This window comes from Choloepus didactylus, chromosome 18 (assembly GCF_015220235.1).
Source record: "Choloepus didactylus isolate mChoDid1 chromosome 18, mChoDid1.pri, whole genome shotgun sequence".
Lineage (NCBI taxonomy): Eukaryota > Metazoa > Chordata > Mammalia > Pilosa > Megalonychidae > Choloepus > Choloepus didactylus.
This window is the reverse complement of record NC_051324.1, coordinates 31,595,978-31,610,062: the sequence shown is the minus strand read 5'-3', so window position 1 is coordinate 31,610,062 and position 14,085 is coordinate 31,595,978.

The window sequence follows — 14,085 nt, the reverse complement described above, 5'->3', positions numbered from 1 at the left end:
TAGCTTCCCTTGCTGAAGTAAAATTTTGGTGTCCTGAAAAAAATGCTGTAGTCTGCAAACTCGATTCAGATTTGTCTTTCCTTTGTCCTGCCTCAGGTTTCAGCTGTTTGGTGGCAGCTGTGAATTTGCAGGTGCAAGTCGAACTTTCACTATGTGCCTGGACCTTTACATGGATAATGATACACCGAACAAGCCTGATCCATTTTGCCATTAAAGCTTAAACCCCACCCCTTTATTTTTGTGCCTCCTGCTGTGCAATTAAACTTTATTGGGGATAGTCATGTTTCTTAAGACTTGAACACTTCTTTAATGCAGAAATTAGAATGTCCAGGCCAATGTAATAATCAAAACTCTGATTTACAATAAACAGTTCTTTAATTCAGAATCTAGAATGTCCAGGCCAATGTAATAATCAAAACTCTGATTTACATTAAATCTTTTCTCCTCTCTCGCTTTTGGTTGGAAGACTAGGGGAAAGGGATTAGGTTCTTGTGTTCTCTAGTCTTTGCTTGCTCCTGTCCTCCCTTCTTTAGCTTCCATTTGGCTCCTTTCAGTACAGAAGTGGGGAAGAGAGGAGAGGAGAGAGGCAGGACAGTCTACTTGGATTTGGTCCTACAGGCCTGGGAAATAAAGATGGAGTCCCTGGATAGGCCTGGCAGGAGGATCAGCTGCCTCTTTTTCCTGAGGATTCTTGAAAGCCTCTTTAGGGTACCCAGGGGGTGCATTGTCTTGAGATTGCGTGGTCTCTGGTGGCTGTATGTCAGTCTGGGTCATTGATCATGAGCCTTCCTAGCCCCTGGCCCTCTTTCTCCTTGCTACATCCAAGCAAGGGGAGGGACACTATGACCATGATGTGAAAACAGTGAATGAAAACTACTCTTGAGAAATTTTGCAGTAAGAGCAAAGTGAAAAAGAAGGCTCAGGAGATATTCCCTAAAATAGGTGAGAACCAAGTCTGTGTGTGGACAGAGAAGAAGCTAGTAGAGGAGTGGGCTTGGCGATGCTAAGGAGAGAGGGGTGCTATGAAGGGCAGGAGCAGAGAGGCACAGGGGAGGGGTGGAGAATGCAGTTGGAAGGGCAAGATTTGGAAATGAAGAGGAGAGTCTGTGAGCAGAGGTAGAGAGATATGGAGGTGGACAGATAGTGGTGGCAATTGAGCCTATTCCCCGGCATTTCCTCCTCATGTAGAATGTTTTTTGCCCCTGCCTTTCCCAAACCATTCCCTTTTACATCTCAGTACACAATGGGCTCCATTTACTTCTTTCCAGCTCCTGCTTCTGACACTAACTGGCTGCCTGGAGTGGATAATCAACTTGAGAGTCCAGAGGGAGCCTGGCAGGCTGAAACTTTGTGCTAAGTGGTGGGAGGGCTCAAAGAAGTATGTCTACCAACATCTGTTACTGAGTGAAGTCTCCTTTGATGACAGTGCAGGTGGGCAGAGATGGGCTGAGATTTACACCTTCCCTCCCACAGAGCTGGGCCAGCATGTGGGACATGGGTCAAGGCACAGGTATCTGGAAGCTTAAGCTCTGACAGGCAGCCATCCTTTCTGGATAATGCAGAGCTGCATTTAGCATTGAGTGATAGTTTATTTTCAAACAAGCTCTCTGAGCCAGGGTAATAGCTTCTTTTGCTGAATAATCATGACTAATAAGAGAGGCCACTCTGATGACAGCATTAAATAGAATGGGAAGAAAGGGAACCTGCATTTAATGGGAACTTCCTATGCATAAAGTTTTACAAACACACATGTACAAATATATATATTCCACCCCTTTTATTTATCAAAAATATTCTCGGGGGTTATCTCCATTTCATAGACCTTAGATGAGGAGATAAGAGAGTAACTGGTCAAGGTTTACATAACTACTTAAATACCTGGAAATTTCTGGCTGCAAAATTAAAGCTCTCTTCTCCACACCACCCTGCCTATGCCTTTTCTTTACACACTCCTCTTTACTAGATTTTAGATGCAAATGTTAATATAACATAGCTCAGGGCTTGACCTAGGAAAGGGGATTGGCATCCTCTCTTCTTTACACCCCCGTCACCATAGAACTACCTAGAATCCTCATTTGGTCACATCACCTGAAACGCCAATAATGAGAGAATCCCTTGGGTAAATAAGCTTCCTGCCATGTTCAGATATGGAAAAATCCCATATCTGATAGCAACTTTTACTTCCTCCTTCCGACTTACACAAAAAAACTCAAGCTTCTTTTATTACAGGTTCTCAGAAATGTTGATCCAATTTTCATGTATAAGTTTTCAGTTTTCATTTTGCAAAAGCTCTTCAGGAGAACAATCATTTTACAAAAATGACTCTGCGGAATGCTTGACCAATAAAAATAGGTCTGCTCCACCTTGGCCACAATCAAAGAGGTGAGCCTCTATATGTATGGGAGACTGGCTGGCTGTTCACCATACTCATTTCTCCATCCTAAACACACAGCTAGACCACATTTCCCAGCTTCCTTTGCAGCTAGCTATGTAGCTGTGACCATGTGACTGAGGTCTAGCCAATAAGGTGAGCAGAAATGATGTGCACCACTTCGGGTTTACCCCGTCCCTCCCATCCCCACTGGCCAGGTACATCCTCCTTTCTCTTCCTCCAACTACTAGCCTGAATCACAGAAGGAAATGATCCTGGAAGCCATGTGTTGAAGTTGGGGAAGGCCACATGAGAGGAGGCTAGTTCATGAATTACTACTTAGAGGAAAGTTGCTTGCTGTCAAGAACACAAATTTTGGATTCCACACCAGGGAGAAATAAACTTCTGTTGACTTAAGCCATTAAGATTTGGGGGGTTTATCTGTTATATCAGCTAACTAACAAAAGGGGAATTCTAGTCACATCACTTTTGACAAACTACTTTCTTTGTTTCCCTCTATCCAACCCATATTTTCCCTCTACTTCTGAAGAGAGTCAATAATTTGGGGGTTCCAAATTTCTTGAAGTCACTAGTATTTTTTCCTGAATAATGGTGAGGAGCAGCTGTTATGGAATACTCCATTTTTACTGTATTATTGAGTACCAGCCCATACTTTAATGCAGGCTGGCAAGGCCTGAAGACTTTGGGGTTGTCGGAAATAAAGCAGTACCTGTAAGGGAATAAACGCTCACTCGGTTCTGGAGGAGAAAAGAATTTATTTACGATCTTGCAAGATAGGGCGTCCAGCCAAACACGTGGAAGGCTGGCACGCCAGAGGAAGAGAATGGCGATCTTTAAATCTCCTACTCCTAATTCGCAAGTCCCTCCCCTGTTTCCCGATTGACTGGGTACTACAGAGGTTACAGCCTATCTGAGAACACTAACTAATTCATCTTTTGAGATTTTAATTTGTACAGCCAATCCCAGAGAGCCAACTAGCTCATTATTGAGATTTTGAACTGATCAGCCAATCCCCCCCAAATTTTTATTTTTTTTTTTTTTTGCTGTGAGTTCCCACCTCTGATATTACCTCATATCTCTTTACATTCCAGTAACTATGGTTACTTTTCCATATAAGGAGCAGACAGATTCTCTCTTCTCTTTGTCTGGGGCTTGTTTAAACTGGTTTTGCCTCCATTTCCCTTATTCCATGCTGTCTCTGTGTGAAAACGAAACTTATTCCTTTCTTACAGGGGTCACACCACATGTGCATATTGTTGAGGTAGGACAGGGAAGATGTGTGACCCCTGAGGTTTCAGCATGAGACTGAAAAAGTCAAGTCCATTAAAGACAAGAAAAAAAGGTAGAGTGAACAAATGATTTGGAGTTGGACAAGTTTGAAATAATTACAGCTTTCTAGGTCACCAGTGCCTACCCATTGTACAGATCCCAAACCATACCTGTCAGAAAGCAGATACCTCCCCAGGGAGCCTTCAGTAGACTTTAGAGGCAAAGACATCACAAGCCATTGTTGGGTGAGAGGTTACTATTCTCACAAAGCAACCTGAGGGGTCCCCTCTCTATCTTTCAAAGTTTTCAGGAGGACCGAAAATCCAGAATCTGTACCTTGGGCACTATTTAATCACCTTATCCCAGATAGAGAGTGTAAAACTGAGCCCGAGTTTTCAAGTTCTTGGTCCCTGAAGCATTACCAAGATAATGTAAAAGGTTACTAGTTGAGCTTTAGTAAACCCTTCAGCTTATAAGGGCTCAACGCTACCAGTGCTTCCCACCGTGGAAAAATGATGAGCACAGCTGCTTTCTATGAGGTTAATTAGTATTAATTCCACGGTGAACACACACATGGGTTTCATTTTTGTATAAGTATAGGAAAAGTGGAAGTAAGGGAGTCATTAAAACCTGTATTAAAATCCATGTTCTAAGACCTATTGGTGATGTGACCTTCATGATTTACTTAATCTCTCTAGGTTTCTTCATTAAGAATTCGAAACTCCTAATATTCAACTCATGGGACTATGGTAACTAGTAAGGATTAATGGAGGAAAAATACCTAGCACCATATAATATTACAAATAAAATATTTCTATTATCCTCTAAATGTGTCCCTTATTCCAGTTTGATTTTAAACTCCCAAAAGAAGGACATTGTTCTTTACAATCTCTATGGGGCTCTGGCACCATGAACACAACCACAATTACAGTTGTCTCTGTCTTAATTGTCATCCTCCAGACCAGAGACCCAACAGGGCTCTCAGTTATCATGCTAACTCCTGAAATCATTGGGATAACTTTGTGTTCAGCAGGGAGGATTCCTCTCTGAGATGTTGTTCAGTCTACATGAGCGACATTACCCAAGTTTCAGGGTATATGCTAGAGAGAACAATTATGGCAGCCAGAGGAGTTTTTGTAGGATTTCTGGTGCAAGGTAGGGGTGAGGCATGGAGCCAACCACATCAAAGAAGAGTGCTTTCTAAGGAAAGAATGGGGGCTCAGTGCAGAAGCAGGTACAGACAGTTGTGTTTGGAATTTTAGGTGTGGAATGGAGGGCAGCTGGATTGGATCATGGAGTCAAGCCGTAGCTCTCTGACAGAGCAACCCAGTAGCAAGAAAGACATCTATAATCCTGGGGATGATAATGAGAGTATAGAAATCCTTGATTAGATGAGAAGGGGTATTATCTAGAATGTGGATGGAGGGGTCAGACACAAATAGGAATTAGAACAGTTTGTTCTATCAATGAAGGATGCAAAGCAGAGTAGATGGGTACTAACATATGAGGGTAGAAGAAAAGGGAATTTTTGTCCACTTGGACGCATTTTATCCATGAAGGATCTCGTGAGATAATCAATGAGACCTGAATGGTGACAGATGGGGTGGTAGGTAGGGGTGACAGAGATTTTAAAATATAGAAGAGGTGAGAAATAGTCATCTCAGAGAGTGGTAAAGTGAATAGGGAAATGTGGTGAGATTTCCAGGTAGTTTTGAATACCTGACTTTGCCTGCTTGTCCCAGGAGAAGGATGAGAGACGAGGGGTAGAGCCAAGTCACTCCAGCCAAGCCCAATCAAATCAGCCAACCTCACATGCGTCAGAGAGTCCAACCAAGGTCAGCAGAGCTGCATAGTTTAGCCCAGCCTAGGTCAGTCAACCTCCTAGGTGATCTGCTGATCTTGAAAATGATTGTTGTTTTAATGCACTGAGTTTGCAGTTAGAGCATTGTGACAATAAATAACTGATATAGGGAGAAAGGAAAATAATGGAAGAGAGGAAATTGTGGGGTTTGGAAAATGAAAAAAGGGTAGAGTCAATGGATTGGGTTCAATCACTTGTTGGAGGTGGGAGTACTAATTACATGAGCTAGAAATCTTATATGGAAACCATGACTTTTGTTAGATAATGCCACAGAAATTGTTTTATTCTGAAGGAGGACAGTTTCCAGTCACTTATTATTCCCCACACAATTGCAAGAAATGAACAATAAAGTTATTTTAGATCTTTATCCTGTGGTACTGGAGTTTCAGGAATAGAAACCAGCCAGGAAAAATAGTAAAAAGTCCTTTGTTCTCATCCCCAGTGTGGTGGTTTGGAGCTGTATGTACCCCAGTAAAAACAGGTTCTTTAACTTAATCCATTTCCATGGGTGTGAACCCATTTTAAGGAGGACCTTTTAATGAGGTTACTTCAGATAAGGTGTGGTTCAACCCAGTCAGGATGCATCTTAATCTGATTATGGGAATCTTTACAGGCAGAATGAAATTCTGGTAGTGAGTGAGGAAGCCATGGGAAGTAAGAAGCTGAAAGCCAACAGAACCAGGAAGCGAACGGAGAAGCCACAAGAGGCAGCCCACCGCAGAGCACCAGCCTTTGGGAAGAAAGCATTGCCTAATCACGACGTGATTTGGACTCTTCCCTAGCCTCAAAACCATAGGCTAATAAATTCTCATTGTTTATGCCAATCCAATGCATGATATTTGCTGAGAAGCCTCAAAAACTGAAACACCAGATACTGAAATAAAGACAACGTTTAGATTTGGTGACTGAAGGACTCTAAGTTTCATTATCTATTCAAACAGAAAAGGATATCCTCTTTCTAAAACACAAAGATTATCATAACACGTTCTGAAATGTCCTCCATGGGTTACTCAGGCTTCAGTGAGCAGTGGAGAGGTGGGGTCCCTTCTACACTGGCAAAGACCAGCAGGTTCCCATTCCCCCTTAAGCAGCTCCCTATTTATCTTATACTCATGTCTCTAATAGGGATTTAGCAGGAGCAGTCATACCCATTACTGTAGCATTTTTGTCCTTTGGGACAAGATCCATCTCCTGTGCATATTTCAGCACAAAGTCCAACAGATGTTACAGGCACCCTTGGACTCGTTATGCCTCTTTGTCCAGCTAAAAAACAAAACAGTCTTTGCAGAACCCCACACTTGCCCCTTGAGAAGGAAGTGGGATCTGGTGCTGATAGAGTGCTGACGTGCGTCAGTCCCTGGCAAGGCTTTAGCTCCTTCCCTTCTTGAAACCCCAATCTCCTCCTCTCAACCTTGAAGACACACAGAGCTGTTTCGTCTGGAGGAAAACGTACTGCTGTCCAGCAGCTGCAGCATCCTGGAAGAAGAGGAGGTAGCATTGCCACTACTCCTCTTCTCTTTGCCTCTTCCAGGACTAGATAATTAAATTCCATTCGCAATTCTCCAGTCAACCTCCTAACAATTTTTTAATTTGGTTTTATTGAGGTATATTCACATACCACACAGTCATCCATAGTGTACAATTAACTGTTCACAGTACCATCCTATACTTGTGCATTTGTCAACCGAATCTATTTTTTGAACATTTTCCTTACACCAGAAATAATAAAAATAGGAATAAAAAATAAAAGTAAAAAATAACACCCAAGTCATCCCCCACATCCCATCCTATTTTTCATTTAGTTTTTGTCCCCATTTTTCTACACATCCATCCATACAGTGGATAAAGGGAGTGTGATCCACAAGGTTTTCACAATCACACAGTCACCCCTTGTAAGCTACATATTTACACAATCATCTTCAAGAATCAAGGCTCCTGGGTTGCAGTTTGATAGATTCAGGTATTTACTTCTAGCTATTCCAATACACTAAAACCTAAAAAGGGATATCTATATAGTACATAAGAATGCCCTCCAGAGTGACCTCTCGACTCCAACTGAAATCTCGCAGTCACTGAAACTGTATTTTGTTTTATTTCTCTTCCCCCTTTTGGTCAAGAAGACTTTCTCAGTTCCACGATGCCAGATCCAGGCTCATCCCCAGGAGTCATATCCTGCATTGCCTGGGAGATTTATACCCCTGGGAGTCAGATCCCACTTAGGGGAGAGGGCAGTGAGTTCACCTGCTGAGTTGGCTTACGTACAGAGAGAGGGCCACATCTGAGCAACAAAGAGGTACACGGGGGAGACTCTCAGGCACAATTATAAGCAGGTTTAGCCTCTCCTTTGTATAACAAGCTTCATAAGAGCAAGCCCTGAGATTGAGGGCTCGGCATACCAAACCGTCCGTCCTCAATGTTTGTGAGAACATCAGCAACAACCCAGGTGGGGAAGTCCAACATTTCCACGTTTTCCCCCAACTCTTCAGGGGGACCCTGCATATATATTTTTATTCTCTGCCCAAATTACTTGGGCATGTATCACTGTTTCACACTAACCTGTACAAACCTACCAGATCTCATTTCCTACTCAAAATTCCATGTATTTATGGTGTTTGAATAAATTGACCGTACAAGTTAAATTAGTGTACTACAGAAAATATAGATCCTGCACCAAATAAACATCTCTTCCCTTGGTCTCACATGGAAGTTGAAGTTTTAAAACATAGTCAGTATCATCCTTTACCCTTTGGCCTGATTTCCCTTATTCCTAATGAGATGTGCTTCATTCATATCTCTAATTGAAGTCTGGACTCTTTTTCAGCTTTTTTAACAGTTACTGTATGTTCTAATGCTGACATTCATAGCTGTCAAGCTCTAGCTCTGAGTTTCAGGTGTCACACAAATACCCAACATTCCTGAGACCATTTAGGTTATACACAAAGGGAGCAGCATGTCAGAATTTGCAGATAGCCATTACAATTCAGGAACAAACGTGACTGCTTAAAAGCTTACAGTCTAGGGACCATTACAATAAGCATTCCCTTGATAAGCTGTGCTGTAAGAATCAATTCTGAGTTTACACATTGTAGTTAGTCCACATTGGTGAGGCATCATAGGGTTTGCCTTTGTTTCTGGTGTAGTTCACTCAAAATGCCATCTACAGGATCCATTCATCTCGTTGCATGTCTTACAGCTTCACCCCTCACAGTTGCTGATATTCCACTGTATGCACACACCACAGTTCATCATTCTGCTCCTCAGTCGATGTATCCTTAACCTGCTACCAATTTTAAGTCCCTTCAGGTGCTAATCACCTGACCCCTACAGCCTGCCTATGTCCCTACCTGAGAGGGAGCCCCGATCCTGCACCCAGTGCCACTGTCATGGGTTCCAGGAGCCAGCAGCATCAGCATCACCTGGGAGCTCATTAGAAATTCTTGTTCCCCACCCCAGACCTGCTGAAACAGAGACTCTGGGGGTGGGGCCCAGCAAACGGAGTTTCAACAAGCCCTCCAGGTGATTCTTGTACCTGCTGATGTTGGAGAACTGCTGTACAGCATCCCCAAAGCAGCCTAGACTTTCAAATGAGAGGTCTGGAAAATGCAGGCTGACTATTACACTTGTGAATCAGGTGAAATAGACCTGGGGGATGCCTTGTCTCCACTCTATGCTGGGGGAAGCATCCTTCATTAGTGATTCCCTGATATGCTCACCTGCCACCCCACCGCCACCCACAAAGAAAGTCTAAGGTCGACCCTGGAGACTGAGACTCTGTCCAGGTGTGCTAACAAGCTGTTCCTCATGACCCATGTAGTCTTAACTCCCCTGTTCCTCCCTGGTTTCTAGACCTCTTCAGGCCCCCACCAAGTTACAGTGACAGCAATCCAGCCCAGCCTTGCAATCAAGAAAGTAAGAGAATCAGAGTTTCTGTAGAGAAATAGCACCTGCTAGACACAGCTGGCAAGAGGCAGCCTGGGCAGGAGTAACTATTGGTGGAATGAATGAGTGGACATGTGAATTTCACACCAGCGTGGATACTGCTTTGAGTGTGAGAGACAGGCTAACTTGTTATAATCGTGTTCTTTCCATCCCCTGTTGAGGAATGTGTCTTAGAATTGTATTTATTGATTAGGGATGATATTTGAGGTAATGTTTGTAATCATACATACACGCTAATTTTTTAGATTTTTGTTGGTTTATGTTAATCTCTATTGCTGTAAGCTCTTTAAGTGCATAGATCTGTCCTTAATTATCTCCTAGTACTCAGTACATTGCTAATAACCACAAAATGAACACTTATCCATTATTAAATCTGAAAAATTATAGATCTCTATGTTTGCATATGTGTATGTATATGAACTATGGGAGGTTTTCTTTTAAATGTTAATGTGGTTAACTGGGTGGTGGGATCATGGTTAATGCATCATTTTTTTTCCTGACTTTTCTATTGTAAGCATGCATTATCTGTATAATATAATAAAAGAAATGGTTTCTCTGCTGAAACATATTGGGACCGGCAGCTCCATAGCCTGCTTCTCCCTAGGACCGGGAAGCTAGAGCGTGGGTGACCCGCTAAGGGGAGGGAAGTCTGGGCAGAGCTCAGCACACAGTCCCCCGGGTTGGGTGTGGTCTGGGGACCCGGGCAGGGCTCGGTGCTTTTACCTGGTTCCTGGGCTGGAAAGCAGATGCCACCACATCCCGTCCTGATACACTGTTCCCCGGCCCCACAGACCTGTTTCCTCTGGCAGTGGTCCTCACAGATTCTAATCTTAGAAAAGACTCAGAGAACACAAATAAGCCTCAGGTGTGAGTATCTGGCAGCGTGGTGGCTATTAGGCAATAGACCCAGTTTGCAATGCTTATATTATATGGTGTGTATATTATTTGGTCATATCATATATGATCTTTGGAATAGGATATAATATAGAAATAAGGGTATCTTAATATATTTATAGAGGATATTGGAATATTGTTTACCAAATTATTAACAGCGATTATTTGAACAGGATGGAATTATAGGCATATCTAGTCCTTTTCATTCATATTTCTATAAAATTTTAACTTTTGCAAAAAAAAAATTAAATGTAAATAAACAAAAAAAGCCCCACATAAGAAAATAAAGAAAAGTCAGAAACATAAGCTTCAGCTTTTTGGCTAGTCAGTGGGAAATAGAAGGTGATTTTCATACTTACGGGCAACTACTTGTGACCCCGTTTAGCAAAGGCAGGGTTGTTGGAGGCAGCTGGTGCTCAGAGAGGAGAAATGACGTGCGCACCCTCAGGGCTCCTGGGTGCTGGTGCTGGCAGGTGAGTCCCGGCTGACCTGGTCCTGATGTCCATCGTGAATAGGGACCTTCTCTGGGATCCCGCGCAGATACATATACCCACATGGATTCTAGAATCTCTCAGATTGGTTCTACTGGGGCCCCGAGGGGCCAAAGTATCTTTTGGGAGGGACAACGACTGGCTTTGGGGGGCTAATGGTGGCCCTCAGGGCAGAAACCCTGAGGACGGGGCAGCAGGTGTGTCCACAGCCCTTCCTGGTTCACCGTTTTTCCCAGTCACAGTCCCTGTCTTTTCTACAATGGTGCCACAGATGCCTGATGAGAGGAGAGTCTCAGCTAAAGGGTGTATAATTGAGGCCATTCCCATGGGGAACCGTGATTGGCGGACTTCCTTAAAGGTTGGGTGTCTGTATGTCTCTTAAAATAAATGATACGACCAATAAAGTTAATAAATAAAATAAATTAAAAATAAATCCAGTGTAGTCTTTCAAAATCCTTCAAAGTGTAATCCTTCCAGGAGCCAGATCGCTAGGATGTGAAATTAACCCTGACCCTTCCTATATTTGTGGCCTTGGGCTAGTTACTTAACTTCTTGATGTTCTTGTCTGTAGAATGGGGATAATAATCCACACATACCTCAGGGTGAGTAGTGAAGACTGAAAAACTTGATATTTGTAAAGCACTTAGATAGTACCTGGCAAAGGAAGAATAAGACCTATAGAAATGTTTATTCATTAAATAAAATGATTGAAAACAATTAGTGACTTATATACTAGCTGCCGATTTCATAATATTTACGAAAACAAATGTTTTTAAGATTTTATCTTCTAGTTTCACTTGTATAGAAAATCAAATTCATTACTGCAATTTGTTCAATGGCCAATAATGTCAAGAAAATAAAATAACCATCAAAAGGCATTGGTTAAATGAATTACAGTAAAGTAATTCACTGATAATTATATAATCTGAAAAGAATGATATATTTATATGTTGACATGGAAAGATATCGTCAATTAATATTAAATGGTAAAATACGTAAAATATTATGCTAATAGGATACTTTACATGAGAGTATACGGCATATGTTAATTTATGCAAATGAAGATCCCAGTGGAACACTAATCAAGCTACACAGAGCTGGGTTAGACCTTGCTCTCCCACATATTATCTATGTGACTTAGATAAATCATTTAACTACTGTAAGCCTCAGTTTCTTCACTTATACAATGGTGATATTAACTACTTTGTAGGGTAACTGAGATTTAAAAGCCATAATCTCAGAAAGGCCTGGCAATTAGTAGGAAAGCAGAAGTTAGTGTATCATTCAACAGTGACTGCATTTATTTTGGGGACATCTGTTAAAATATGAGGTTGGTAAATCCTTATACACACCAAATATTGTGGAATGCCATGTATTTCAGTACATGCCACTATTTTTCAAATACATGTCGCACTTTTTGTAGCTAGTAAAACACAAAGCAGTTATTAGCATTATTGGGTCAATGGGATACTACAATTATCATGTAGGTTGCTTGACTTTTTTTTTTTTACATTATAAAGGGTCCTCACGGAGCAATTTGAAAATATGAATCCAACCTCTTTAGTGTTCAGGGCTTGACAATGGGCCTCCAGAAGGAGCCAAAAGTAACAGCAGGAGAGGACATATCAGGGCCAGGATTTTCCTATTTCTCACCACCATGTGAGGGTGATGCACCCTTTTGAGGAAGGGCATCTGCAGAGATGCAGCTCATCTGGCTTTGGTTCCTCAGGGTTTTTCCCCACCGTTTAGTGAGCACCTGCTATGTGTCAGGTTCAAGGTTGAGTGATCGACACCCACAATCTCATTTATTCCTCCCAAGATCCTGGTGAGGCAGGTGTTCTTATCCCCACTCGACAGACCCTGAGGCTCTGGGAAGTTGAGTAACTTGCATGGGACCACAGAGCCAGGAAGAGGTGGACACAGAATCTGAACAAAGTTCATCTGACTTCCCAAGCTCTGCTTCCCTCTGGGGAGGGAAGTGGACACCATCTTCAGTGCAAATTGAGGGATGCTGTCAGGCATGATGGCCTCCCAGTACCACCACTGGCAATGTCATACGAATGAATTCAGGAAAAGGTAGAGAGGAATTATGGCAAGATGATTAACAGAAAAAGTATTGGTTCATTCCTTAGTTTCCTCATCTGTAAATGGGGGTGCTGTGAATACCTGTATCATAAAAGTCTCTGAGGATTAAGTAAAATAATGTATTTGAAAAGACTTGGCAAAGAGAGATTGCCAAACATGTGCTTTTTCATTCTCTTCCCACTCTGGGGAATGCCAACTTATGGCAAAGAATTGCTGAAACATTCCCTAAAAACAAGTATTTCACACACATAATTGAGGTTATTTTTTCTTTAAATGTATGTGATCTGAAACTGTAAGCCCATATAAAATTATTATTATTATTAATTATTGTCAAATAATGGAAAAGTAAAATATATCCAGCATTTTGGAGTTTATCAAACTTTTTGACATAGAAAATATGTCCTCATAAAAGCAATTTGACCATCTATCTTTGGATTTAAAAAACATGCAAGCTTTTTGACTCAGAAACATTTCAAGGAATATTTCCTAATGAAATAATCAAGGGTGCACAGAAAGATTTAGTTTTAAGGGATCTTTTGATAGAAAAAGATTAAGGAAGACTTAAAGTCCATTGGTCAAGGATTAGTAAGTAAAATGTGGTATATCCACATGATGAAAATGCTTTGAAGTCTTTGAAAAAAATGCAATTGTAGAAATATATTCATGATCATGGAAAGCTGCTCACTATCTTGTTGTGTGAAAAAAAAAGGCAAGTTTAAAAATATATGTTGAGTACGATACCATGATTATTTTGCAAACACACCCCCATACTTTCTGAACCAAATGTACGGAAGGATATGAACAAACACGTAACTATGTTTCTTTCCTGGTAATGAGATTATGGGAAAATTTTACTCTCTCTCTTCTGTAGTTTCTGACTTTTCTGCAATGAATACATATTCCTTGAGAAATATGAAATGATAATTTTTTTAGACTCCTCATTGAAAATGTTAAAGGACAGGGTCTTATGGCCAGCCTTTTCTTCAAGAAGGAAAAGGGCAGACGGAGACCTGAGGCATCCCAGTGTATTTCTGTCATATTCCTCAGTGGCCACAGAATTGTAAAAATCCAGACAGCACCAAATGCCTAATCCCCCTGGGATAGCCTTACCCATAATGATGTCAGGCCTTAACTATTTGAGGGATGTAAGGGAA